Genomic DNA, 27,342 nt, shown 5'->3' with positions numbered 1-27,342 from the left:
TTCTCTGCAAGGGGTTATTCAGTTCTGTACCTGAGATCTAGAATGGTGGAGGGCTGGTATCTCTTATCCCAGGTCTTGATATTCCAGCTGCCTACGAGGGCTGCTTGGAAGCGCCGGAGCTGGATTTCTCGGCAGGAGAAAGGCAGCGTCTCGTTCTCAGCGCGTCAGGAAGGCGGGGCAGCGCCTGTGGGCTTCGCTCTCTGCTGGGCTCCTTGGCAAGTCTCGCTGCTCCAATCTCGTCACCACCGCGTGTGTTTGCTTAAGGGAATGTCGGTAATATTTATACCTGAAAGGTGCCGAGATTGACGTAAGGATGGACATATATACGTCAATAAGGATGTCATACGAACGGGTTCGTTCGCATATTCTTTTACTGAAGTTCTCGGTGAAATCAAAACAATGGCTACGGGAATTTCCCAGGTCGCTGTAGGTTTGATTTGTTTTGAGAACTCCGTATGCCTTATCAGGGGCTGGAGGAATATCGCTTGCCTAATTAGATGGCATGTGTTATGACCTAATCAGATAACGCGCTTCTGTGCCGTGGTGTGGCTTAATCAGATAACGGTTTTTGCACCGTTGGATGGCTGCTAGTTAATTATTAACCAAACCAGGGTCAGGAATGGGGGATCGATACAGTACCTATAGAAATACATCACACCCACTCCACGTAGACTATGTCCATATTTACAAATCTAGGCATAGTGAAACTAGTAGCGTTTGTGTATACCGTACCACCCCAAAATACATTCATATGCATTCTGAAAATTTGGAATTATGAAATATACGAAACACAATCACATGTACTGTATGCATAAGCAGTATAATAATGCTAAACATATAACGCATATTTCAAACTCAGCATGAATAAAATGTGAAAACTACACATGAAATGGCTCTTTTATACAGAAGAAAAGTGCGAGACCATTTCATCACAATCATAAAGTTTTGTATGAAAATGCTAGAGGGTAGCTAATGTCTCTTGACTACCTAAAATAGAAATTCAGTTCTCTAAGAATAATGTCTACTTTAAGCAGAAGATAAGTGTCCCAAAAAATTGTAAATATTTTGGAATTGAGGGAGGTGAGAGGAGAAAAAAATATTGTTCCATTTCATTGCTCTACTTTTAAAGTTGAAGGCCAAACTCAAGTTTGCAGGGAACTCCGTGTGCTAGCTCGCTCAAAGTCATTCCTTCTGCTCTGGTGAAAACATCATATCATTTAGACTGTCGAAAAAACTGTCAACAGCTTCTTGCGAAAGTTCCACTAAGTCTGAAAAAGTTGTTACCATGCATTCATGAGCATGATTGCCTTCATTGTTATTTTGATCAGCATAGCTGACTGAAGGTCGTACCTGATCGATGCTGCTTTCATCTCGTACTTATCTACCCCTCAATCGTAGTGGTGAAGTCTCCACGAATGCGGTCATCAGGATAGGTAGCCGCTGGGGGCAGCACAATGCATGAGCCGTTACCGGACCCAACAAGGTTTCTGGGTCCAATGGCACATCCGATTGTAGTGTCAAACAGGTGTCCAACACGCATTCTTCGCCGCATAGCAAGCACCTTAATACAGGCATAACACAACGTTGCCACATTGGTCTAAATGAAAGAAACCCAGTCATGTTCAAGTCCCGTAGCCGTGCTAGTCCTAGGACTCTAGTTATGCGGTCCCGGTAGCCAATGGCTAGGATCGTTTCTTCCCTTGTCGCAGGTGTTTTGTCTGTGACATGGTTTGCCATAGCGAAATAACAGGATCAAAAATAGGATGCCTGCCACTAGTCCCAAAAGGAGAGGAAGTCCGCCAAAGATAGAATGGACAAAGTCTGGAAAAATACCCAGGATGTTTTTGAATGGTGTCAAAATTCCTGAAAACACTGTCTTAAATACACTTGAGACACCACTGGTATCAGAAATATTTAAGATTTCGTTCAGTATTTCTGCGAAATGTATGGGGGAATTTGTTGATAACAATAAATGAATCTCTGCCGTTGTCCTTGCAACTTGGAGATCATACGTTTCTTTTGATGACGTTAGCCTGGTCGGCGTCTGTAGGAGCACTGTCTTCATTCTGCTTGAAGTATCAATTCGAATAGAAGCAATTTTCAAATCAGGCCATAACCTTGCCTCCCTGTCTGGGGAATCGTTCGGGAACAATACCCGTCCACAGCACATGACCTTCCTAGTCACGGTTATGAGATAAGGTTTTCCGGGCAGCAAACTACAACATCTGCGATCTACTATTAGAATGTAACTCCCGTTCGAGAGTCTCCTAAAGAATGGTTCTATTTGTGTTGCAGGTGTGCATAGCTGGTAACATGAAAGGTTATTTGAAGTCCCTTCACACGCTCCATGCAAGCTAATACCCTGACACAGAAGTGTACCGCTTAGTGATCTTGCACAATTATCGCCACTAAGAAACACTTTCTGGCCTTTATTACTGACACATTCGTGTGTATAGGGCAAGTTCCATGTTGACTTAATGTACCCTTTACCCAACCTTTCATACTGGCCTGCCTGTATATATTTTTGGTAGTATTGAAACTGGAAAGTAGTTATCGGAATATTTATTATCCCATGTATTATCCATTCAATGACAGGTCTTTCTGACATTGTTAATGGTAATCTCTCAAGTTTTTCAATGCTCAGAATTGTATAGTCAGCACCCTTCTGTGCCAAACTGATTTGTTTATCAGTAAGGTTAAAGATATAAAATAATGACGTTGTGTTGATTAAACGCCAAGGCACATAGCCTGAACGCAGATTTTGTAACGTCCAGCCAAGCTGTACAATAGAACGCAATTGGGACTGACCGTGTTGTAACATCAGTAAGTCTTGCGATATTATATTGATTGCTGAAGACACAATGCTGTCCAGAGAATATATTCTGGAGGACAGAGTCATTAACCCATTGTCCACCACAGAAAGTGATTTTTCCAAATTAATACGGTCAATTTCCCGTATTTTCTCTGCTGTCTCAATTTGAGTTTCTTTCCAGGCTTCGTTATAAGCTGCATATATAGAGGCCGCTATGAAACGTTTTTGACGCTGTTTGCGTGGTCCCATAATGAAATCACGCAAGTCAGCACCTTCTGTAAGTAAAGTTAGGTGTTGCTTAATTTCTGCCAGTGTGGACATTTGTAGCCATTGAAGGCAGAGCTTGCCCACGCTGTAGGTGGTTACTATCCCTGGATGTTGTCTTTGGGAATATCTAGGGTCTGGCCTGGTCAATGTGAACCCCTGTATTTTGTTCAGGAATCTGTCTTGACAGTTATTTGTATCTGTGGGCCAGATCAACCATTGTTTCCATTCAGGATGTGTTCTGTTTTGGTTTAGTATATGGTTTACGTCTATCTCAACATCTATAGAGCTATTATCGTTCACTGTTGACTTTGGAATAGACGGTTTGTTTAAATCTTTGATTTTGGCTAAGCCAAGACAGGTAGTTAGTTGAATAGTGTCATTCAAAATATAATTTGTTCTGGGATCATACAGGCTCTAAACAATGATTCTATACCTTGTACTTGCCAATCTCTTTTACCCCAAACAGTTTTTGCTTCAATATTATTGTTCCAGAAATCAAAACCAAATGTATTCATTTGCTCAAAAAATTAATCTGAATATATCAATTTTGTGTTTGTAAGCATGGTCTTCATACCTGTCTTATTTGACAATTTGAAATAAAATGTTTCTGCATTACTTGTGTTAAACCCTGAAAAGTATGAATATTTATAATAAAATGTTTTCCAGCTACCTTTTGGAGGAGTAGCACAATGTTCCCATTGGTTATAATTTAAAATATTTCTAGGTTGTGCAGATTTGTGTAGATAATGGTTACCATAGTGGTTGTAGCAGAACATTTGATCATAATTAGACGAACCCTGCAAATAATCATGTTCTGTAAATTTAGCAGACATCACAAGATCAGACATCATATCATTAATACTTTCAAAGTCCCAATCATCAGCAAATGTGCTTGGTTTTACAAAGTCACTCAATGAGATCTTGAATTGGTGTGGATACTTCAGGATTTCAACCGGACCATAGATTTCATAATCAGTTTTGTCCCATGCTACACCGCCTGGTATAGGATTGGCTGTGAAGTTCACTGAAGAAAGTTCTCTTTTCTCGATGTGTGAAGATGTGTGTGGTTTAAGGACCAAGTTGATTTTCTGGCTTGCTGTGTCCATTTTAGCATATTTTCCTTCAATGAAATGTCCCAAGCATAGTACCATGATGAGCCAAAGTATGAGGATAAATGCACCTAAGGCCACCCAAAATTCAATCCATGGAGAAATCAGATAGGTTTCTTTCAGCTGTTGAAAAAGTTCCTTAGCTTTATCTTTAAAAGTTTTTGTTGATGGCTGTTTCTTAGATTCACTCAGATCTTCAGATGAATCATCCAAGTTGATGAAGTAGCCGGATGCTGTTCTGTCAATTGTTCCAATTGCTTCTGGATTACTTTTTGTTCTAGAAGTTTCCTTTGTTTTATCAGCATACTCATATGTTACTTCATTGTAGGTTGGTGTGTCTCGACTAAATGTTTTTATTTGGGTTTTTAGAGGTTCAAGTTCCATTGCTTTGTTGCATATTCCTTGTTGATGTTCTGTGGGCATTTCGAATGTGATTAGCCTCTTAGTTTGAACCTCTGGATTTGTAGCAAACATCGGTGTTCTACTACTTCTTGGGAGTCCACTTGGCCTACTGTTTGTTATCGGCCACATGATTGTGGTTTTACAAAGTCGATGGATACAACTCTGTTCTCCTGTTTACCAGCAAGGGGCGGTAGTACTACTGATCTTGTCCCGTTGATAGACAAGACAGGAACTGCTTTCCTGTAAGAAGGCCCAAATTCCTTCTTTACAGCGATCTTCTCTCTGACTAGATCCCCGACTTTTGGAATCCAGACAGGTCTTGCTGGGACAGGTGGTTTCTCTTCAGTGGTTGTTGGCTGTTGTTTCAACTTTATGTTGCTCAGGTCTTTTCTTGTTTCATTTAAGTCCTGCAAAATAGCCAAACGATCTTTGATATCAAAGCATTTATCTTTAACCACTGAAGTCTGACTGTCAAGATCTTGGATCATCATTCTAGTCCCGAACAATAGTTCGTACGGACTGAATCCCCTCAGAGAATCTCTTGGCAGGTTATTTAGACTACGTTGGACACTTATTAGATGTTTGACCCACCCAGCTCCCGAACCTAATACCTTTTCCATTATAGATAGCTTTATGCCTTGGTTTTTTCTTTACACCATCCTGTATCCCTCAGGAAGGAAGTGAGAAGAGTCCCGCTATGCAATGCTCATTTGGCCATGCTTCCCCATAAGCTTCAGGGCTAAAGGAAATTATTAGTCAAAACGTAGCATGCTCCTAGCGTATATGCCATTATAGACTCGCAAATCTTTTTATAACAGTCCAGACGTCAGCCGAGCGCTGGGGTCTACATTATAAGTGAAAGTTAGTCTTTTTGTGTTAATCTGACGCTTTTTTTTTTTTTATATATTCTTTTTGTTGGTTTTATTGACTATTGTCTAGCCCTTCTGGAGTGAAACGCCATGGTAATACACCGTTTCTCTCGCCGCTGCGATCTCTGTTGCAGTCCGGGCAGTTTTTTACAAAAATGTGGTGATGCTGGCTCATGCCTGGCCACCAGTACACTGATTGTAATTCTTCCAAAGAATCTTTAAGCTTGAGGTGACTAAGACCCTCACCCATGTGTGCGTCCGCTATTAACAAGCTTCTCCTGTCCGTGTTTGGAATTACTCTATCCCCCACTCCAGGGATTCGAGCAAAAGGAACGGAGTTTGCATCGATTATGTATGTATAGTTGAGTGGGTAATTGATCGGTAGCGCTGAGCAGTCGCCCTTTGATGACGTTTTCACCGCCAGCACTGTTTCACCGTCAATGTTTTTTACTGTACGCTTTTTTGTAGCTACGGAAGCCAGTTTAGTTGCTACCGCTGTGGCTGTTTCAGCCAATGAATTCCCTGCAACGTGAACGCCATCACGCTGATGACTCACTGAATGTATCACGTGAGTTTTTGGTAGTTCTTTCTTTAAAAGAACTACTTGTTCCCAAAGCGCTTTCTGCTTTATTGTGGCACCTGTGTCATCTTTGTAACCATTCTGAATCCATTTCTGCAAATCGTTATTGTATGATTTGACACAGTAATGCGAATCGGACACTATAAGTGTCGGGAATTCGCGATCGGCATTATCTAGGGCCATTTTCAATGCTATTATTTCAGTCTGTTGTTCTGAATTAGTTTCTACTGAGTGTGTTTTTATTAATAGAGGTCTCAGTTTTCCTCCACGCCATACTTCTTTTGTAATTTCACATGTGGGGTTGTACGCTTGTTCTCCCCACCCAGGTGGTTGAGCATGGCCGTCTGTATAAATTACACAGGCGTACTGTTGTAAGGGCAGAATGTTGATTGGCAGAGGGTATTGTCTCTCATATTCTAGATATTTTAATTCTTTCAGTTCTGGATCAAAATAGTATTTTATTTTGTCCGTAGCAATTGAATTTACCCATTGTATCCATTCTGGATTCAATGCTGTAGTCGGTAAATTACATGGGGTTGTTAATGCCTCAAAGGCTGATTCTGCTGTTCTGACTGTAATACGTCTACCGTCAGCTTTGTCTTTTTCTATTGCTACAGCCGTTTGAACCGCATGAACAATGTTTTCTTTAATGCTGAACGTTTTTTCAGCTTCTGTGTACAAGTGTGATTTGTATGCAATTGGTACCTTTTCTCCCTCATTAGAGGTCAGGTATGTGAATCCGCATCTTCCTGGGATGACTCGAATCACAAGGTTGCGTGTGTTATCACGTGTTTGTAATTTTGTTTTAATTAACATGTCTGTTTGTAAAGATCTCAAACTTTCTGTGTGTTTTTGAGTCCAATTGATTCTTTAAAATCTGGTTTTATTAGATCATAAAGGGGTTTGACCCTTTCTGCGTAATTTATAATGTAAGTTCTTCCGAAATTTAGGAAGCCTAGAATTGATTGTAGGTTTTTCAGTGTTCTAGGTGCTTGGATTACAGCACATTTCTCTAGGAAATTGTCAGCCAGGCTTTTGCCTTCACTTGATAGTTCATATCCTAAAAACAGGACTGTTAGATGGGCAATTCTTGATTTTTTAAAGTTGAATTTGTAACCCTCTGCTGCGAACCCAAGTATTATGGTGTTCACTCTCTTCAAGTGAGTATCCAAGTCATCGTCTGTTAGATAGATGTCGTCGACATAAGATAATGCCTCGTCATCATATGTTTGTAGTAATTCTGTTACTCTCGCTGAGAATAATCCTGGGCTGTTCTTGAACCCCTGGGGCAAACGACAGAAATTTTTTTGCGCGCCATTTATTGAGAACGCCGTCAAATATCTGCTCTCTGGTGCTATATTTTGACAAAAGAATCCATTAGAGATGTCTAATGTTGTTTTGTATTTTTTGCGCACTATGTTATTCATTAGTGCAGCACTATGCGAGTTTTGTACGGCAAAGGTTTTGCAACATGAGTTAAGATGTCTGTAGTCCAAAACAAGACGATATGAATTGTCTGGTTTGGAGACAGGAAACAAAGGATTATTCATTTGTGAGGTGCAAGTTTCAATCACCCCTTGGTATTCAAGTTGATCTAGGATCTCTTTTACCTGTTTTTTAGCTTCTTGCTTAATTGGGTACTGCCTCTGTGCAGTAGGTTGTGATTTTAACTGGATTTTGTGAGGAGGAGAGTCCTCATCCCATCCCACATGATATTTATATAAAGCAGGAGCTTGAGCTACTGCCCACTTTCTTGCAAGTGTATATTTTTTATGAATTAGAATATGATTTGAGAAGGCAGGCATAATTATTTCTTCGCCATGTGGGCACTCCCTGACAAACTCGGGTGGCCAGTCTCGTTCTGCTAGAAGGATGTCATAGCCCTCGGAGAGATTATCCCAAAATAGACCCCTTATTTTTCTAGTCTTATCCCCCTCTATACGTAATGTTATTTCATATATTTTATGAGGTTTGCTAACTCTGGTATCGGAAGTTTCCACCTGAATGTATTCATTCGTGTCCACTGTCTCCAGATGATTCATAAGGACTTTGCGAGTTATGCTCACTTCTGCTGCGCTGTCTAGCATTGTCTGAGCCCATTCTCCGTTTTTCAGCTGTGTCCTCAGTATTCTCGGCATTGTTTATTACTTTAATACTGGCTACCTTCTTTTTTGGAAATTGTAATTTTTTCATTCAGATGAGCAGGTTCCTTGTCTTTGGACTTGACGTGCTCTTCCCTGTGTTCTGATCGTCCTCTTCTTTCCGATTTCTGCGAGGAAGTCTGAAAAGATTGAGAGGGACGTGTATCAATATCTTGATATCTATCAAGTTTTTTTATATTATCCCTATTTCTAAGGTTGTATTTTTTCACAGAGTGCTCCCTTTGGGGAGACTTGCGTCCTTGGTCAGGAGATCTTTCTCTCCGCCGAGGAGACCTTCCTCTGGACTGGAATCTTTTTTCTTTAGGATTGGATTGTTTATTTCCATCCCAGTTCTTTTTTTGAGTGTTTAAATTATTTTTAATAAATAACTTTTCAGGACTTTCAACTAGTTGGGGTTTCACTGGTATTCCACCCAAACTATCTCTTCCTAGTTCTTCATAGGATTTTTCTATGATTCTGGCAATTTCAGATGGTTGGTCTGCTATATTTGTCTCTTTTAACCTCTGGCGGATCGCCACATTTGCTGCTTCTCCCTTTATGTTGGCTAGTAATATTGCCGAGACCTGCTTGAAGTCTTTCAGTAATTTCATACCGAGAGTTAAAGCGGGTTCCGGACCGTATTCATCTTGAATTTGTTTTAGCACATCTGGTATTACTGACATGGATGGTACACCATGTGTTTTTGTGTAAATGGAAGCAAAGACTGTTCCCTAAGTGTCACAGTCCTCCACATGTGGTGCGATTCCCATTGGAAGACAGATAGTCAGAATCCTGTGTTTCTCAACAGAGGTGGTATCTGGGAACACAGCCTCTATTTGAGTGATTTTTTGTGCTAGCCAGAAAGGTATTTGTTCCCGTTTTGCGGGTACTTTACCTAGACAGGGCTGTATGTTCTGTGGTGTAATTTTATTTGTGTTCCCCTGATGAGGGGTCAGCTGTAGAATTTTAATTGCTGGTTGGACTGTTGAAGTCCGCATTACATATTGGACTAATTGTCTATGTATTTTTATTAATTGTTTTAGCTGTGCTAAAAGGTCTGCTGCAGGCATTTCTTCAATGTCTGGATGTGGTGTGTATCCGGCTAGGACCGGCCACGTTGCTCCTGGTCTACCTAGTGGACCGAGCCTGGTGATGTGATTATTATGTTTTAGGGCACCATTAAACAAGAGCAGGTGCTCTTGGAATTTGAGTGGTATTTCCACCTCCTCAAAAGGAATGTACTCATTAGGAGGTTCCTCTGTTTTGTAATAGTGGAAGACCTTTGTTACAGCGTTTGCTGCTGGAAAATTTATCCATAAATAGAATACCTCTGTCTGCCGATATTCGTGTGCCTCAATTACGAATATGACTGTACCACCTCTCGATGTCAGTCCATTTTCTATAAGTTTTAAAGTTATAGATTTTCTTATGTTGACCGGGATGAGTATTATATCCGGGTCATTTTCCTGCATAGTAGTATCAGCTGCTACGAGTTCAGCTGCTATTCTAACTGTCTCTCTTTCTTCCTCACTGTCTGTCATTTTACCGACAGGAAGGTTCTTCTGTTTGTTTACAGATCAGGTTTCTACGGAAACAAAGATTAGATGCACAATATTTTGGAACAGTGTATCCTTTAGCGTTGAATAAACCAAGAACCATACATAGGAGTCTCCTCCTGCGAAGTTTGGCGGATATGACCTTTCACCCACTCCAGACGTCTTTGGAGTATTATTGGAAAAAAGGGGCTCTGTGTGAAAAAGCACGACTGAGTTACTCTAATGTCTTGCGCTAGTTTTATCGCCTATCCAAACATTGGGCGCCATGTAGTGTAGTTCCTATCATCCCAATAGGCTCTGCGCATTGGAATAATATCTTCAATAGTATAGACGTAGGACTGGGGTTAACTAGGTCTTCTACTGACGATATTAGACTTAAAGTTTTGTGTTTGCCTGCTAGCTCAGAGTTCACTAGAAACTTTCTCGAATAGGCAAGGAGGATTTTAACCTCCCTGGATAGACAAGAAGGGATTTAGTTTCTGACAACCATAGAACATGACAACTTTGCTCTCCCCTAATCAAGAGTGTATCTCTAGAGTCGTGTGAAAACAAAAGACAACTTATTTTACTCAGTCAGTTCAGTGCATTCTTAGTTTCACCAGATTGTAGAGAAAAGGAAGAGACGGGCGTGTTCAATAAAAGATGGTATTTATTGATCAGTCTCTTTTCTCGTACAAGAGAAATGAATCGCTATTATTGCAATACTTATAGTTAAGTAAAGTGCATACAGTAAAGACAGAATTATAAAATAATACTGAAAAAGCATTGATATGGTTTCTGAGCCATATGATACTTTAAAATGGATAAAATAGATACATACATATATACATTTGACTAATCGTACTCAACTGGTGCTTCTAACCACGCCTACCCCAGTGTACCTGACCTAAGCCTAATACGTGGGCGGGAGTAGATAAGTAGCAGTTTAAGTTAAGTTTGTTTTGCCAAGGGACTGACTCAAGAATTCTCTGCAAGGGGTTATTCAGTTCTGTACCTGAGATCTAGAATGGTGGAGGGCTGGTATCTCTTATCCCAGGTCTTGATATTCCAGCTGCCTGCGAGGGCTGCTTGGCAGCGCCGGAGCTGGATTTCTCGGCAGGAGAAAGGCAGCGTCTCGTTCTCAGCGCGTCAGGAAGGCGGGGCAGCGCCTGTGGGCTTCGCTCTCTGCTGGGCTCCTCGGCAAGTCTCGCTGCTCCAATCTCGTCACCACCGCGTGTGTTTGCTTAAGGCAATGTCGGTAATATTTATACCTGAAAGGTGCCGAGATTGACGTAAGGATGGACATATATACGTCAATAAGGATGTCATACGAACGGGTTCGTTCGCACATTCTTTTACTGAAGTTCTCGGTGAAATCAAAACAATGGCTACGGGAATTTCCCAGGTCGCTGTAGGTTTGATTTGTTTTGAGAACTCCGTATGCCTTATCAGGGGCTGGAGGAATATCGCTTGCCTAACCTAATCAGATAACGCGCTTCTGTGCCGTGGTGTGGCTTAATCAGATAGCGTTTTTTGCACCGTTGGATGGCTGCTAGTTAATTATTAACCAAACCAGGGTCAGGAATAGGGGGATCGATACAGTACCTATAGAAATACATCACAATATATTCCACATTAATCCTCACTTTACGAAAAAACACAAAGCTGCAGATGGTGTGTGTGGAAACAGGCTTTCATGTCCGAAGCTCTTTGCCTGAAAACAGCATATTTAGAGAAGCGCTTAAAACACGTCTGTTTCAGGAGGCTTTACCTATCTTGCAAGGTCTAGTGAGAATATAACTCTCTTTTCCCTGCCATGCGCTCTAACAGAGGTGGGCAACCAAGCAAGGCTGGAGTCTCACCATTGGCGTAACGCACAATGATGTAGCCTCCTTGCAGGAGAGGTTGGAGTGGGTGGCATCTAATGTTGAACAACCTTGTTAAACTTTATTTATGTTATCAAAACCGTTCCCATACTTTCTGTTAAAGAATAACCATCTGAACATCCAGTTCAGTTTTTTAACAGGCTTACTTGCGGGTTTTACGCTAAATCTAAATCATCCCAATACTTCCAAAAATGAGCAGTGGAAAAAGGCATGGCCAAGGGCCTGCCCCCCTCTCAGGAAATGATTCAATTAAGGAACCTACAGGCTGGAATCTAATACACATTGAATATAGCAGGTTACCTCTAGTACCATAGATTCATGATCTTTTTTCAAAAGAAGGGTGAAACTGTTCCCTACTCTGTGGTTCAACTAATGAACTAAATACTTATGACCTTTCAGTGGGTCACCAGGCAAATAACAAATCCATCTATTTTCAACAATAGTTAATATATACTGCAAACATTCATTTGGAAAGAGATTTTAACTTCATGATTATTTCACTTTTCTTTTGTTTTTGGCATATATTCTACAAACACAATGAACACATTTGCCTTTTGCGTACTAGTACATCGATATGAAGAAGTGCAATAGTTATGTACAGTGCATAAATCAAAAACCATTGATACAATAACAAGACATCTGAAAAATCAAAAAAATCAAAAGGTTCTACTACATTATACTCATGTACCAGGATGTTAACTACTTATCCTCAATACTGTCTCTTCTATGTGGTCCAGAAACTAGGGGGATTTTTTAAGGTTAGAGAATGCTTTAAAAATGGCTTCTCGGTCTTCACACCACTGTCAGTTGGTTGACCTGAGTGTTTCTTAGTCTTTTCTTTGCTTCAAATATAACGATACTCTGGGCCTTGTGCTGTGGGTAGGTGAGTGGAGGGTGTGCCGACGCGTTTTGACCTTCGTGTTTGGACCTGAGTTATTAAAAGAAGGTCTTCCTCAGGGCTGGTGTGATTTTCTTGTTGTAGGACCCTGCTGCCGATTTCGGTCTACAGACTGCGAGGCTCTGAAACGGCTCTCAATCTTGGTGGTGATTTGTCTCCTGTTCTCTTTATCAGTCCGTTTTAAGTACAGTTCTGTACATGCTCTTGTTCAAAGGTCTGGTACTGCTGCCCGCAGTATTTCTTTGGCTATCTTCTTCCTCAGGGTTCCAGATTCTATGTCTTTGCCGGCATTCACGCTACGGCTTCGTCTTGCTGCATTCTGATGTCTTCTCCTACCGTCAAATATCTCAGTTCCATTGCTAAAGCGTACCCACTGGACCAAGTCCTGTGGCAGTGGACTGGACTGAGAGGCCCCCCCGCGCCTAGGGGAGGGGGGCCTTTAGTGGCATTCCGGGCGTGAAGCTAGAGAGGGCTGGTACAGTGTACCGCTGTTTAAGGGGAATGGGAGGGGTCGCAAGGAAACATGAGGAGGCAGGACAGGCTAGTAGAGCGTCACTTAGGTTACGCAGGTGGCACAACCCTCCCCTCCCGGGAAGGCGATAAGAGCCCTGGACACGAGGGAGAAGCCCTCTTTGTTCTCTCGCCTCGGGAGCCCAGCGGGTAGTAGCCGGAAGCAAGTTGCCCACCCACCCATCCCTGTGTCTAAAGGTAGAACTGGCGGGGTCCTGGGAAAGGAAAAGGGCGGGGACTCCTTTTGGCGGGGACTGGCCTAAACCTGGAACAGGGAGGCCAGTCCATGGGGCTCCAGGCTGGCGGGAGAGGAGGCCGTCCTGCTGGTGGTCCTGGACTCTCCGGCCCTACCCGAGATGCCGTTGTTTGGAGGAAGCAACTTTGTGAGAGCTGGTGCGCAGTTAAAGGCGCAAAGCAGTGCCCTGGTGTCCGCGTCTAGGGGGTAGACGACGGGTAATTACCTCAAATGGAAGCAATGGAGGTGGGTTGTGGCCTCCTGGTACAACCCGCATTCCGAGGGGCTGTGGAGATCCTGAATTGTAAATACTGTAACCTGCGGTTCAAATGAATATTGCTTAACACAATGTTTATCAATGTGTGTTGTTTTGGTAATACAAGTTGGTCGAATGTTGACAGTGCATCAAAAAATAAAGATGGCTTTATGAGAATTAATAAAGACTACGCAGTGAAGACCACCCACTGGTATGGTGCCTTTTTTGTGGGGGGGCAAAGTTTGTGGGGCGAATCGCATGTGATATGCCTACTAAGTATGTATGGTAGATACTGATATTTTTACCACTAGTGTTTCAAATCTTAGAACCATTTGCATTAGCAAGCAGTCAAGACGTTTCAAAAGGCAAAGGGTTTACAACTAAAATACAGTATGACTAGTAATTACATATGATAACCTTAATATCAAGCAAAGTTATCGTTTAAAATGACCTTACTCAGAAGGGTATTTAGGAAGAAACCCCTAAACTTCGCTGTGAGACTCACGATGCACCTGCTCTCCAATAAACATATTTTGCTGTCTCTGCATCTGCAATGTGTCCACACTCACAATGTGTTTCTGCACGCAAAAAGTCTCCTATGAAGTGATATTGTAAAGTTGCTCATTCTACCTGGGCCTCGCAGATCTACACCATGGTTGCAAGGAGCAGCGGAGGGGGCCTCCAATACTGAGATTCACAGGACTGGTTCATATTTTCCAGGCACATTGAAGGGGACTCTCATTTCCTGGGCCTTGCAACTCTACCCAGGGGTGTGGGGCCACCTCATCAGGGCCCTGCAGCGCTGGACAATAGATGTAAGGTCTTGGGGTAAGTGCCTCCCTCCCCTGGGCCTCCCAGCTCTGTGTCATGTTTGTATGGCCCAGAAGTGGATACCGCTCTGTCTTTGCTGAGATTGCAATGCTAGACCATTGTTGTATAGCACAAGGAAGATGACTGTCCTACCTAGGAGTCTCTTCCCTTGGGCCTCACAGTGCTATACCATAGTTAAAAAGTCCATCTGAGTTTGGGAGCCATACCGTGGACTCATAGCTATGGTGTAGCACTATGAGGCCTATGGAGGAGCCCCTCTCCCATGGGCTCACCTGCAATTTCCTCACTGCTCTGTATAATGACTATGTTCATGGGTCCATGTCAGCTGCATAACCACCAGTAGTGCAGCAGGTGCAGTGATTCTGGTTCCCAGGCATATAAGGTGCCCATTGTACTTGGATTGTGACTGTATTGTACTGTGCAGCTGGTCGACAGGGGTGAAGGAACACTTATAGTTTGCACCAAGCACCAGGACACCATTGATGAGCTTCTTTCCTATCTTCTAATGACATCACAGCCATGCTCCAGTGCTGTGAAATGCAGAGGAGGCCATCCTATCCCTGGGCTTTGCTGCCTTGGTTGGGAACTCAAGGGAAGGAGCACCCACCTGTGGGCTTTTGAAGCATTGTATCATAGCTGGGAGGTCTATGAGATGCACCTCTCTCAGGGTGTAGCAGGTGAATCAGCATCAGTGCTTAGAGATGTTAGGGACCCAATGAACTTAAATTATACCAGGGAATTACTGTCCAGCATCATTTGCTTGAATCAGGGGACATGGTGATATGACTATGCCACTGGCCTCCTCTCGCCAATATCCAGAGCTACAAGACCCAGGAAAGGTAAATCTTTCTGTGGGTTTGCAGTCATGGTCTAGTACTGCGAGGCCCAAGGGATGAATTCTACACTCACTTAGCACTGGTCCATGACTGCTAGACCCAGGGAAAGAGACCCATCTGAATTGTTTAGCTGTCAATAGTGTAGCAAGTGCCGTCACACTGCGGCCCTCTGGAGTAATGGGCCTAATGCACCCAATTATTATGGCTGTATTTTCTTGTTCAGTTAGTGGCAGGGTGGACAATTTACTCTGCTTACCGTAGGACCCATTACACAATTTATACACCACTGCCTACTGTCCCCTTTGGCACTTAGCCAATGATCTTCTGCTGCATGACCTAAGGGATCAACTTCCCTGACACTCATAATAAAGGTTCAATGTAGTTTTATCAGGTGTTTTTTCTCTGAGCTTTTCCCTCTGGGGACATTATTTCAGATTTAGATATGGTTAATTGAAAAACAATTACTTAGGATGTTTTTAAATTGCGCTGCTGATTCTTTAATATCCTCCCTCTTTCCCAAAACTCCACACACCCCGTTACACCCAAAAATCCTAACCACCCTAAACTCCACCAATCCATGACCAGTAAAACCAATTATCAACCCTAAACTACACCCATCTCTAAACCCTAAACAAACCCTCATCGCCCTTAATCTCCACCCATCCCTGGGCCACTCACATAATATATGTTAGAAATTGTATTAATCATTGGTAGTATCAAAAGTATACTACTTTATCTTATGTAGTTCCTTGGTATATGTGTTTAACACTCATAAACTTTGAGAAAACACACATACTAACTGGATGATGCCATCAGTGATGTAATTTGAGATGTCATCAGTGATGTCACTGACCATGTCATGAGTTATGTAATATGTGAGGTCATAAGCAGTGCATTGTGGGGCGTAAGTTATAGTTAGCTCAGGTAACTATAATTGCTTAATTTCACTGGTTTTGGAAAGGTGAAATGTGAGCCAAACTATAACGTCCCTGTAACCTTTGTGTTTTTTCATTCAAATGTTAAGGATTTTTTGTTCTTCTTTATAACTATAATGTCCCTGTAACCTTTGTTTTTTTCAGTGAATTTCTAAGGTTCTTTAAATGTTGTGTCCTAACTACAAAGTCCCTGTGACGTTTGGATTTTTAAGTGAATTTCTAAGGTTTTAGTATTTTATTTTTTAACTATAACTACTAACCTTTGACAGGGCGGATGTTGCTGAGTGCATGAGTGTCTCAGTAGGTCTGTGAGTGGGTGTGAGAGTGTCTGAGTGGGTCTGACAATGACTGAGTGAGTGTCTGAGCAGGTCTGTGTGTGGGTGCATGATTGTCTGAGTGGGTCTGCTAGTGGGTCAATGAATGCGTGCGTGGTTCTGCGAGTGGGTGTATGAGTGGGTATATGAGGGCCTGTGTGGGTCACTAGAGTGGTTGTTTGGCTGCCTGTGTAGGTCTGTGAGTGGTGCTATGGGTCTGTGAGTGGGTGTGAGTGGTGCTATGAATTTTGGGCATTACTTAAGGCATTTAAAAGGGAGAACCATTGCCTCTGTTCTCAGCAGCAGGTGACAAGAAATAACCCCTTTATCACAGTCACTACATGGGATATTGTGATTAAAAAACAAGGATGCAAACACCTCCATCACAAATTACAGATAACCTTTCACAGTGGAAATGCAGAGAAAACATACTTGCTGTGCATTGTCCATGCACACGCAGTTAGGATGATTAGTAGTTTACAGAAGTAGAGCTTCAACTCAGGCTTCTGCTTTGTTTATATATGAAGTACTTCTCGTTGAGGTTTAATTTCTGTGGAATGAGCATAGTGCAGAATCAATCCTGCCCTGCCTATTTATCCAAGAAGAGCTCACCATTTTGTGCAACACCTTAACCCAAGTGTAGTCTTTTTTACTGGCTAATTAGTAAGTCCTACCTCATTTGGTAAATGTATAGTGCGCCTCCTCCACTTCAAGTGCAATAAGGGACACCAGGGAGATGTCACCAGTGACCTTGTTTGTCTGTAACTTTGACAATGTGATTGTTTCTTGAGTGCCTTCAGCAGATAACTTTCCAAGGTGAAACAGGAGAGAAAAAACACTTGAATTATTTGTACTTTAGAGTAGTAAGTGCTTCTTTTTTTGGTGAAGCTGTGATCGTATTCCTAGGCATTAAGACACATCTCTAAAATCAGCAGAAAACAAGCTCCGGGGAGTCTTTTAGTAAGCTGCCCATCATCCTGGGAAAAGTGTATGGAGATATAGCATACCGCTAATGCATATGAGGCAGGGCCAAAAGGCAGGATTTCTAGGCAAGTTTACATACTCCCAATTTTTAAAAGTTCAAAACATGATCTCTGGTCTTGGCAGCAGAAAACAAGCAAGAACCCCCTCACCCAGGCCAATTTCGGCCCTGGGGATCCCAACCCTGGGTCCTGGACTTTTAAACAAAAAATATTTTTAATGCGGTTAAGGGCTCTGGCCCCCCGCCCAATGCCGAGTTTACCCCAGGGAGCCCATCCCCTGGGGCCTGGCCATTATCAAATGGGGTATTTCAGCCCCAGGGACCCCATACTCGGCATTTAAAAATATATAATCCAAAGGGGAAGAGAGACGTATTTTCTATGCTGATTTTGGCCCTGGGGACTCCATCCCCCAGGGCCCAGCCTTTTTGCAATGGGGAATGGGTGCCATTTGGCCCCCATTCCAGGGCTGATTTTGGCCCTGGAAACCCCATCCATAGGGGCCAGCAATTTTTGTGGATGACCCAGGGCACCCAGTCTGCACTGGGACTGCAGGGGAGACTAAGGTCTCTACGGTCCCTGATGGGTCTTCACCTCCTGTGGGAGCCAGCATTGCTTTCACACACCGGGAGCAGCTAAATATGCAGCCCCCTGTGGGTGAAAGCAATTAGTCTGTTTCCCTGCTCGCTTCACAGCGGCCATTAAAACAGACAAATGCTCAGCTTCCAGCAAGAAAGAGTATTTTCACTGCTCTTGCGTGCTGAAAGCGGAGTGCTTGCTGGGCCATGACGGGAGCGGTTAAAGTTCCCGTCAAGCCACAGCAATAAGCAATGTCCCGAGGGTGGGCACCCCAGGACACAGCAAGAACCGACGCTGAGAGGTGGCAGTCCTCAGGGCCATGTCTGGCTCCAGGAGGAAGGCCGCCCTGTCCCTTCCTTTGATATAGTAGGGCCTGTCCAGGGAAGATGCAGGTCCCCGGGACTGAGAACAGCCCTGGAGGGAAGGGGGTGCACTTAATAATACAATTTGGGTCTGGGGACGTGGTAGTCCCTGGGGGAGTCTGTGAGGACTGCCTAAACAAACAAACTAGTCCTCAAGAGGTGGTGGTCACCGGGTCACAGGGGTCCACGAGGCCTCCCAATTTCTTTTCAATAAGTTTCGGGGAGGTGGTGGTCCCTAGTGCACAATGAGGGGGGTTCTGTGCGTCCCCACCTTACATTTTATTTAAGCCTTTATGCCCCCTTGACTTGGCCCACATGGAGGCCTAATATTGGAGACGAGAGGGAACCTGTGCTTCTCTTTATTTTTAGCAGCTCCAAAATGTCTCCCGCAGAATTTTGTTTTTTTGCTCTGGTAGGGTCCCTCTGGGACCCCCCTAAGAGGCCTAGGGGTTCAGGGTATTCCTATCAAGCCTATTTACAAAAAGGTCGCTTTCTAGACCAACAGCTACCTTTCTGCCAAATGTGGTGTAATTCCTTTCAGCTGTTCAAGCTGCAGTCATGCCTAAAATTCTTAGGAGAAATAAAATGAAAACCACATGTTTTTTGGTCCCCCTTTTATCCTGGACATGCTTGACATAACACTCTAGAACTTTCTATGCACAACAGAAATCACTGGAGCACTTTTTAGGGAAAATTTCATGAAGATTAGTCAACTGGTGCCAAAGATTATAGGCAAGTCAAAAAGTGCTTTTCCAATGGAAACATGGTCCTATCTATATGTACCTACTGGCACCTGCCAGTAGGTTATTTATATTAATATATGTATCTATATCTATGTATTCACTGAAAAAAAACATAGGTTTCAGGGACGTTATAGTTAGTTGTACATTTCACTCATCTAAACACAGAGAAATTCGGCTGTTATAGTTAGTAGAGCTAACTATAACTCGCGCCCCCACAATGCACTACTGATGACGTCGCATATTACATCACTCATGACATGCTCAGTGACATCACTGATGACATCTCAAATGACATCACTTATGACATCACTGATCTGGCAGGCTGTCCTTTGGCGTTCCGACTGCAGTGTCCCTGAAAAAGGCACCCTAATAGGAACGCCAAAGCAAGTTCCTGTACGGCATGGAATTAACAGTCCAATGCCGTGTAGGAACTGGGTGAGCATGCTGTGCCCCCCTCACTCTCAAACCTGGTAATCGGATACTCCATGTCCTCTGCATTGGCTACCAATACTGTATCCTTGTCTCCAGGGACTATCTCCTCAGGCTTCATGTACTTTCTCTCACCATAGTGCGGAAGGCTCCAGTTTCCCTCAGGGAAGGCACTTTCCTCCCATTGATACTAACTTCCTTCACAAATTCATTGCATTAGGATGGATGTGCTTCTGAGCATCTGAGTTCCTTTCTCAACTGTCCATAGCTAATAGGTTGAACACAACTGGTCTCTCTCAGTTACCTTCTCCAACGTGTAACGTGCTTGCTAATATGGGTGTCGCTGTATCAAATTCCTTCTCTTGACAGGCTCTCTTGTAATGTCCCACCTTTAGGCACTTAAAACAAGTTACCACCTTGGACTTAGAAGGTCTTCCTTGCCTTCACTTCTCATGATACTTTTTCCTAGATGCACCATTACAATTCCCATGTTTACTGGGCCCTACTCAAGTCCCAAGAGAATTACCCTGGCCCTTACCCTCCGGTTTTGAACCACTCTGTGGAGAGTTATTCTCCTCCTTTGGCTTAGAACTATGCTGTTCCAACCTTCATGAACTCTGTTATCCAACCACTTATCAGCTAGCACTGCACGTTTTGTTGGATCCCTCTTAGTCAGATCAGACAGGTATTGTCTAAGTAGGGTAGCACTCCTCCTTGAGTCACACTTTCACCATTAACTGATTAAGGGACTGAAAATCCTTGACCTCTATCCGTCTTACCCACTCATTCCTATCAAGTAATATACCATAAATCCTATCCTCAAACAGAACACAATCCTCTCTCTTTCAGCCACTGAATATCCGCAGGTATTGAGCTGGCTGCAGCCCAAGCTTCCTAATGAAAGCTTCCTTCATTCGATTATAGACCATCTAGTCTTCCACAAGCATTCGCCCAATGATGGCTGTTTATTCCAATGGTATGTGCTTCATTAAGGCAGATGCCTCAGACACCTCACTTAAGGCCTGCGCTACAAGCAACATCAAACCCCTCAAACCATTCCAAAACGTCATGACCTTTCACATGCGCAAGAGCTGTTGAAACCTAGGCCACAACCTGGTCAGAACTGAAAGCAGGGTCACAGTTGTCATTGCTGCCATCTTACGTTTTTCTCTCTCAAGGGCATTCCTTTACGCTTCCAGCTTTTTTTTCCTTTTCCTTATGTTTCTCCTTCCTTTATCCTGTTTCTCCTCTCTCTCTCCCACAATTTAAATTCCCGAGACCACTCATCCTGTCTATCCCTCCTCCTCTCCTCTTGTTCTGGGTGAGCTAGTCTTAGCTTCTCCCTCTGCAACTTTCTGACTTTCTCATCTCCTTCAGCTTTAACTTTCTGAAGTGCCAACTGCAAACTCAGGGTCTCTGCTAGACTCAAGCCTGCCAAATATTTTACTTCTGGAATTTGGGACAGTGGTACCATAGACATGTGAGGTGGTGTGCACACCTGAGGTGTTCTAGAGATGATGAGTGTATTAGTGAAACTCTGGGATATACCAGTACTAACGGATCCTAGAGTCTGAGTCTACACCGCTCTCTTCCAGGGAGGGTTCCTACCATAGATCCTTCTCCGGAGTCGGCTACAGACTTTTCCCTTTCACACAGTATTGCAAACTGGTCCCTGATAAAATTAGCAACGACCTCCCTGTCTCTAATCCTGGCAATCCTTGACCCTTTGCCCCTACATAAATCCTTCATCTGATCTATGGACATGGTACTGAGGTCAATTCCCACCTCTGTGTTCCTCATTGCTTATGCATGTCAACTTTGTGCGTAGAAGAAAAACCGAAACAGGACTTTAGGCAGTACTGATGCAAATTGGAAATGGACAATGCCACCTCTGTATTTTTGACTCCTAAATGTTACCCACACCAATGATTGCTGCCACCTGTCAGAAACGCTTTCAGAGGGCCACAGGGCATGCAGGGGCTAATGGGTTCAACTGTGGTGGCTGAGGCCTTTTACTCTTGATGACCCAGGCTCAACCTACTTCGGATCCCACTCAACTGGGCCAGGTAGCCCTTCAGCACTTGACTCACAGTGGTAGATGTGGTTGTGCAATCCAGGATTCCTTGGAGGGCTTGTGGATACTGGTCAATAAACATGACTCACAATAGTGAGCCCTGAGTGAAATGAAATCAAAAGGCTTTTATATAGCACATGGCTACCCGTAGGCATCCCAGCGCTGCAGCAGGACTATGGGGGGGACCCTTAGGGGAAGAACCAGCTGTTTCCAGAAAGCCAGATGGTTAGATTCTTTCCGGAGAGAGAGTGGTAGGGAATTCCGAAGCTTGGCCGAATTGTATAAGAAGAGACAACCACCTGAGCTGGCCCTCATTATTCTAGGAACCTCTGCCAGGTGGAGCTCATCAGAGCGAAGTCTTCTAGAGGCCTTGTATGGTCTAAAGAGGGCCTTGATGAAGGGTGGGCCATTTTCCTTCAGAGATTTATGGGCGACGCATAGAGCCTTAAATTGGATTCTCCCCTGTACCGGGAGCCAGTGGAGGTAGCGTAGGGCGGGTTTGGCTGAACAGCGATTGCTCGTTCCTGTAAGCAGTCTAGCTGCCGAATTCTGAATGATATGCAGCTTGGCGGTTACTGAGTTTGGGGCACCTAGATAGAGAGAATTGCCAAGATCTATCTTGTACAAGATCATGGCCTGAATCAGGAGCCTTTTAGTTTGACAGGGGAGCAAGAGGAGAACTTCCTGGATCATTCTAAGTAAGCTGTAGCACACAGCAGCAGTCTTTCTCGCTTGGGTCTTGAATGTAAGCTCTTGGTCCAACCAGATTCCCAGGCTCTTTATTTCAGTTTTTGGGATGGGAGCCGGGCCCATACAGGCTGGCCATATGGTGCTAGATTTGAAGCTTAACTGGTTACCGAGCACCATCAGCTCAGTTTTATCATCATTGAGTTTCAGATGGGATAAGCTCATCCAGTTGGCGACTTCCTTAAGACAGAGTGAAGACCTATAAGTGACTGCTCAGCCTTGGTCAGTGCTACAACCAGCTGGGTGTCATCAGAGTAAGTAACTATATGGACACCAAAGGGGGATACAATATCGGCCAGCGGGGTCATATATACATTGAAAAGAGTGGGGCTCAGGGACGAGGCCTGAGGGACCCCGCACTGCAAAGGGAGGGATTTAGATAAGGTGTCACCTTTGAATACCTGAAATTATCTGTCTTTCAGGAACAATTGAAGCCATGAAAGGGCTGTTCCTGTCACTCCCACCTTCTTGAAGTAGTGAACCAGAGTACGATGGTTCACTGTGTTGAAGGCTGTGTTTAGGTTGAGGAGGATTATGGCGGAAGACTCGCCAAGGTCAAGGATCCTTCTTGATTTTTCCACCACCGCTAGCAAGGCTGTTTCGGTGCCTTGGTGGGGACGGAAACCTGTTTAGGAGGGATGGAGATGATTATGGAATTCAAGAAACACCGAAAGTATGTTGTTGACGGGTTTTTCAGTCAATTTGCTAATGCCAGGGAGAAGCAAAATGGGGTGGTAATTGCCCAGTTCAGCTGGATCCAGGTGAGGCTTTTTTAGCAGTGCTTTGACCATTGTTTTTTTACATTCAAGAGGGACTGTTCCCATTGCTAGTGAAGCACTGATCAGGTGAGTGATGGAGGGGATAACTGTGGGTAGTACTCTTTTAAGGATGTTAAGTGGTGCAGGATCAAGTGGTGACCCGCTCTTAACAGAGGATCGCATGGGTAGGAGAGATTCCTGGGTAAGAGGGGCATAAATGTCCAGGAGGGGCTTATTCTCATGCTGTTCCGAGTCTATCGGTTTAAGTGTGAGGGAGATATGCTTCAGGATGTTTTGAACTTTGGTAAAGAAGAAGTCTGCCAGTTCATTGCAGTGCCTTCCCGATAGGTCTGGTACTACCGGGGGATCAGGGAGTTTGAGTAATTTTTTGATAATGAGGAACAAATCTCTAGAGGAATTAGCTGATAGTGAAATCTTTTGCTCATAATATAAGGCCTGGGCTATTTTTATTTCTGCCTTATAAATTGCTATGGCTGCCCTATACTCTACTTTCTTGTCGGGTGCGAAATCTTTCCTCCATATCCCCTCTAATTTTTTAGAGTGTTGTTTCAGGAGGCGTAGCTTGGGAGTAAACCATGCGTGTTTATTAGGTCCATCTTTCTTCTGGATGTTTTTTTTTGGGAGCACCGTGTTCAAAGAATTCTCAATCCAGGTAGAGAAGTTTCTGTAGGCTAAGACTGGTTTGGTGTCGGTGTTGGGTGTGGTATTATCTAGTCCAAGAATCCAGTCTTCTACGGAGAGTTTAGGCCAGGGGCGTATCTTAGTGTTGACGGAGTGTGAAAACCTATTTTTGGGGGGGACCAGAGAAAAGGGACTAAGAAGTTGTCCGCCCATGGAAGGGGGAAGGGGGCTATCCCTTTTAGTACCTCAAGATTTGAAAAGATCGGGTCGAGAAGGTGCCCTTTAATGTGTGTTACTTGCAGGACCTTCTGAAGTTATTGGTATGACGCAAGGTCTAAGGCTAGGTCAGTTGCAGACCAATCCGACGGGTCATCAAAGTGGAGATAAAAGGTCTCCAAGGATAATGAAATTGGCTGAAGTGCTAGCAAGATTGGTGACTGTTTCGAGCACAGATTGACAGAATGACTCAGAGCCCCAGGGGGCCGATATATAAAGATACCTAATAGTGTGAGGGTGGGAGAGAATTCAATTGACAAATGAACATTCTCAAAATCTATTAGGGGACTACCTAGCAGGTGGCAGGTCATCAGGTCCTTGTAAACGATTGCAATCCCGCCCCTTGCCGGTTACTCTGTGCTTGATAAATCTAGAGTACCACAAGAAACGCAAATTGCTGTCTTGTGTTACTCGGCTGCAGGGAGGTGTGCCGTCAGTGGACAGTGGGCATTCCCAGACATCCACCGAGTGAATCTCACACATTCCCAGATTTACCAACATTGGTAAACCTAGGAATGCATCAGAATTGTTGCCCTTACCACCAGTGGTGCAACAAGGAGAAATATGTTTATTTCTCTGCGTTCTTTCCTCTTTCTAAGTGTGCTATATTTTGCAGCATGCTCAGAAAGAGGAAAATGCCTCTGAGGATTGTTTTTGTGTTTGTAGGTGCCTCTGAAAAGAACAAATGATGATCAAATGCTGAACAATGTCAAACACTCACCCCCAGTACAGAGATCTGGGCCTAAATCCATAGTATTTTTGCTCTCAAACAATTTCAATATGCAAATCAGTATAGACCCTGCCCTCAAGCCCGAACTGCCAGGCAGGGTCTTCCCCTGTCTAGAATAATGCATCCTAGGACTGGTTGAGGGGTATCACCCCTCATCAGCCAGGATAGCTTGACTCCGGTGGCATGGTGAGCATGGAACCCACTTCTGGGCATATCTGTCTCGCTTCGGGTAACAAATGCAAAAAGAACAAATGATGGACAGAATTGTGAACAATGTCAAACATTCACCCGAATATAAAGATCTGGGACTAAATTCATTGGTTTTTTCTCACCAGGCCATTCCAGTTTGGACCCAGATATATACAAATCAGTCTTGACCCTGCTGTCCATGGGAACAGGCCAGCCCGAACTGCCAGGCCAGGTCCTCCCCAGACTGGAAACAAGCATCCAAGGACCGGTTTCGGGTTATCACCCCTCATCAGCCAGGAAAGCTTGACTCTGGTCGCTTGGTGAGCCCGGGACCCGCGTCTGGGCATACAGGTCCAACTTAGGGCAACAAATGAAAAAAGAACACGTGATGGACAGAATTTTGAAACATTTTAAACACTCACCCCCAGTACAGAAATCTAGGCTTAAATCCATTGTGTTGGCGCAAGTCAGCAGTTTGTGGGCCAGTGCAGGCAGAGAGCAGGAAAGCACTGTATAACGTTAAATGTGGAACATTCTTGCCCTCTCTTTTTCATGCAGCGCAGCACAACAAGGTGACTTGTTGCATTGCATTATTGATAAATATGGGCCTAAGTCTCATTTCATTTATATGTATGTCCCTCAGAACCTGAGTATATAACAGTATAAAGTTACAATGGGTTCCGTTGCGAAAGGAATGTTTCTCCAACAGTTTATACTTTGTCTTTTCATTTTGACACATCAATAAATGTTTCCCAACACACATGAATGAGTCTGAGTTTTTTTGTATATTGTCATTCATACATCGAAGTCACAGAAAAAAGTCAAGCACGACTGCTTCGGATAGTGAAAAAAAAGGTGAAGTGTTTGTGTAATCTGATTAACTGATTTAAACAAACCAACAAAGACTATGCATTCATTGTCATAAATCAATTACATCATAACAGTGCCCGTTGGAATCTGTACAGCAATGGCCTTTTACAAGCCACCATTTTTGGATGAGGTCCTCGAGCTTTGCACAGCGTGCACACTTACCCTACAGCTGGTGGATGCATCCCACTTATCTAGCGGGTCTCCTCTGCCACGCTCATAATCCCAAAGCACAGCAAGAAGCAACAACGATTTATTTGTTCCTATTTTGAAGTTATCGGTAAGGATCAGAAACAACTCTATTTTAACCCATTAAGATACCCATTCACGTTTTTCCAAAGATACCTTAATGAAAAGTTTCTTCCTTTTTGTACTTTTTAGAAAGGACAAGTTGTTACTGTCATTTGGGATCCATTGAGGATGTGGCAGCCCGAGACAACTATTCTATCGCCCCTCACAAACATAATAGGTAAGAGTGCAATTTTGAATGGTCAATTGATCATTGCCATTCAGTTTGCTTTAGATGCCCTTAATGGCACATGCATTTTCCCAGGAAGGATACTAAAAACAGGACCAGTTACATTTTCCCTCGGGACATCTCTTGTATCCAAAAGCTGCACTGCTCACATACGGCCCCATCCCAGGTGGGATGTGAGAAGAGGCATGATTGTTATAGCTTTATCTTGCTTCCACCATACAATTATTGGCTAACATCAATCAGGGCGCACATTCCTTGTAGGGGGCTCATCTAACCAGCACAGTGTTTGTGCTCCCTGATCCACGACTCAAACTGGGCTGAAAAATTATTTTCTTGTTACTCCGGGTGAGTCATGATTCAGTCATAACACTAAAGCAAATCGTTGTTATTCAACAACACACGTGGTCGTACAGTATTTATCTCTTTTATCACACAGGACCTCACATGTTTTTAGTCCCGAGGAAAACCCATTATGATGTTTTTAATAAATACGATTAAGAAGGGTTGAAACGTCGACGATATATATGTTGTGGCCCGCATCTGCTCTGAACCTGTCAGAAAGCACCTACAATTAGCAAAGTTATCCGTTGTTGCACAGATTACAAAGAAAAAAATTGCCACTGTATAGATGTAATTGATTTATGTCGATGAATGCGTTGTCTTTGCTGTTTTGTTTAAATCAGTTGACCATACTGTGCGAGCACTTTAACTTTTTTTCACTGTCCGAAGCAACGTTACTTGACTTTTTTCTGTAACTTCGATATATGACTGACAAGATACGAAGGAAACTCAGACTCATGTGTGTTGATAATCATTTACTGATATGTCAAAAGTAAAAGACAAAGTATAACCTGTTGATGAAATATTCCTTTCACAACAGAACCCATTGTAAATGTAGACTAAGGGCCTCATTATGAGTTTGGTGGTGCGGGAGCCTCTTTCGCGCCACCCAGCCCGAGTGAGCAGCGCCCCTCAGATCTAGATTTTTTCCTTACTGGCAGGAAATTCTTTGGCGGTCTCAGGGTGGTACCTTTAAAAAAGGCACCGCATTGGGAAGGGCAAAGCAATTTCC

The sequence above is a fragment of the Lissotriton helveticus genome, chromosome 11 (genome assembly GCF_964261635.1).
Source record: "Lissotriton helveticus chromosome 11, aLisHel1.1, whole genome shotgun sequence".
In the NCBI taxonomy this organism is placed as follows: Eukaryota; Metazoa; Chordata; class Amphibia; order Caudata; family Salamandridae; genus Lissotriton; species Lissotriton helveticus.
Note: the sequence above shows the minus strand (reverse complement) of the source record.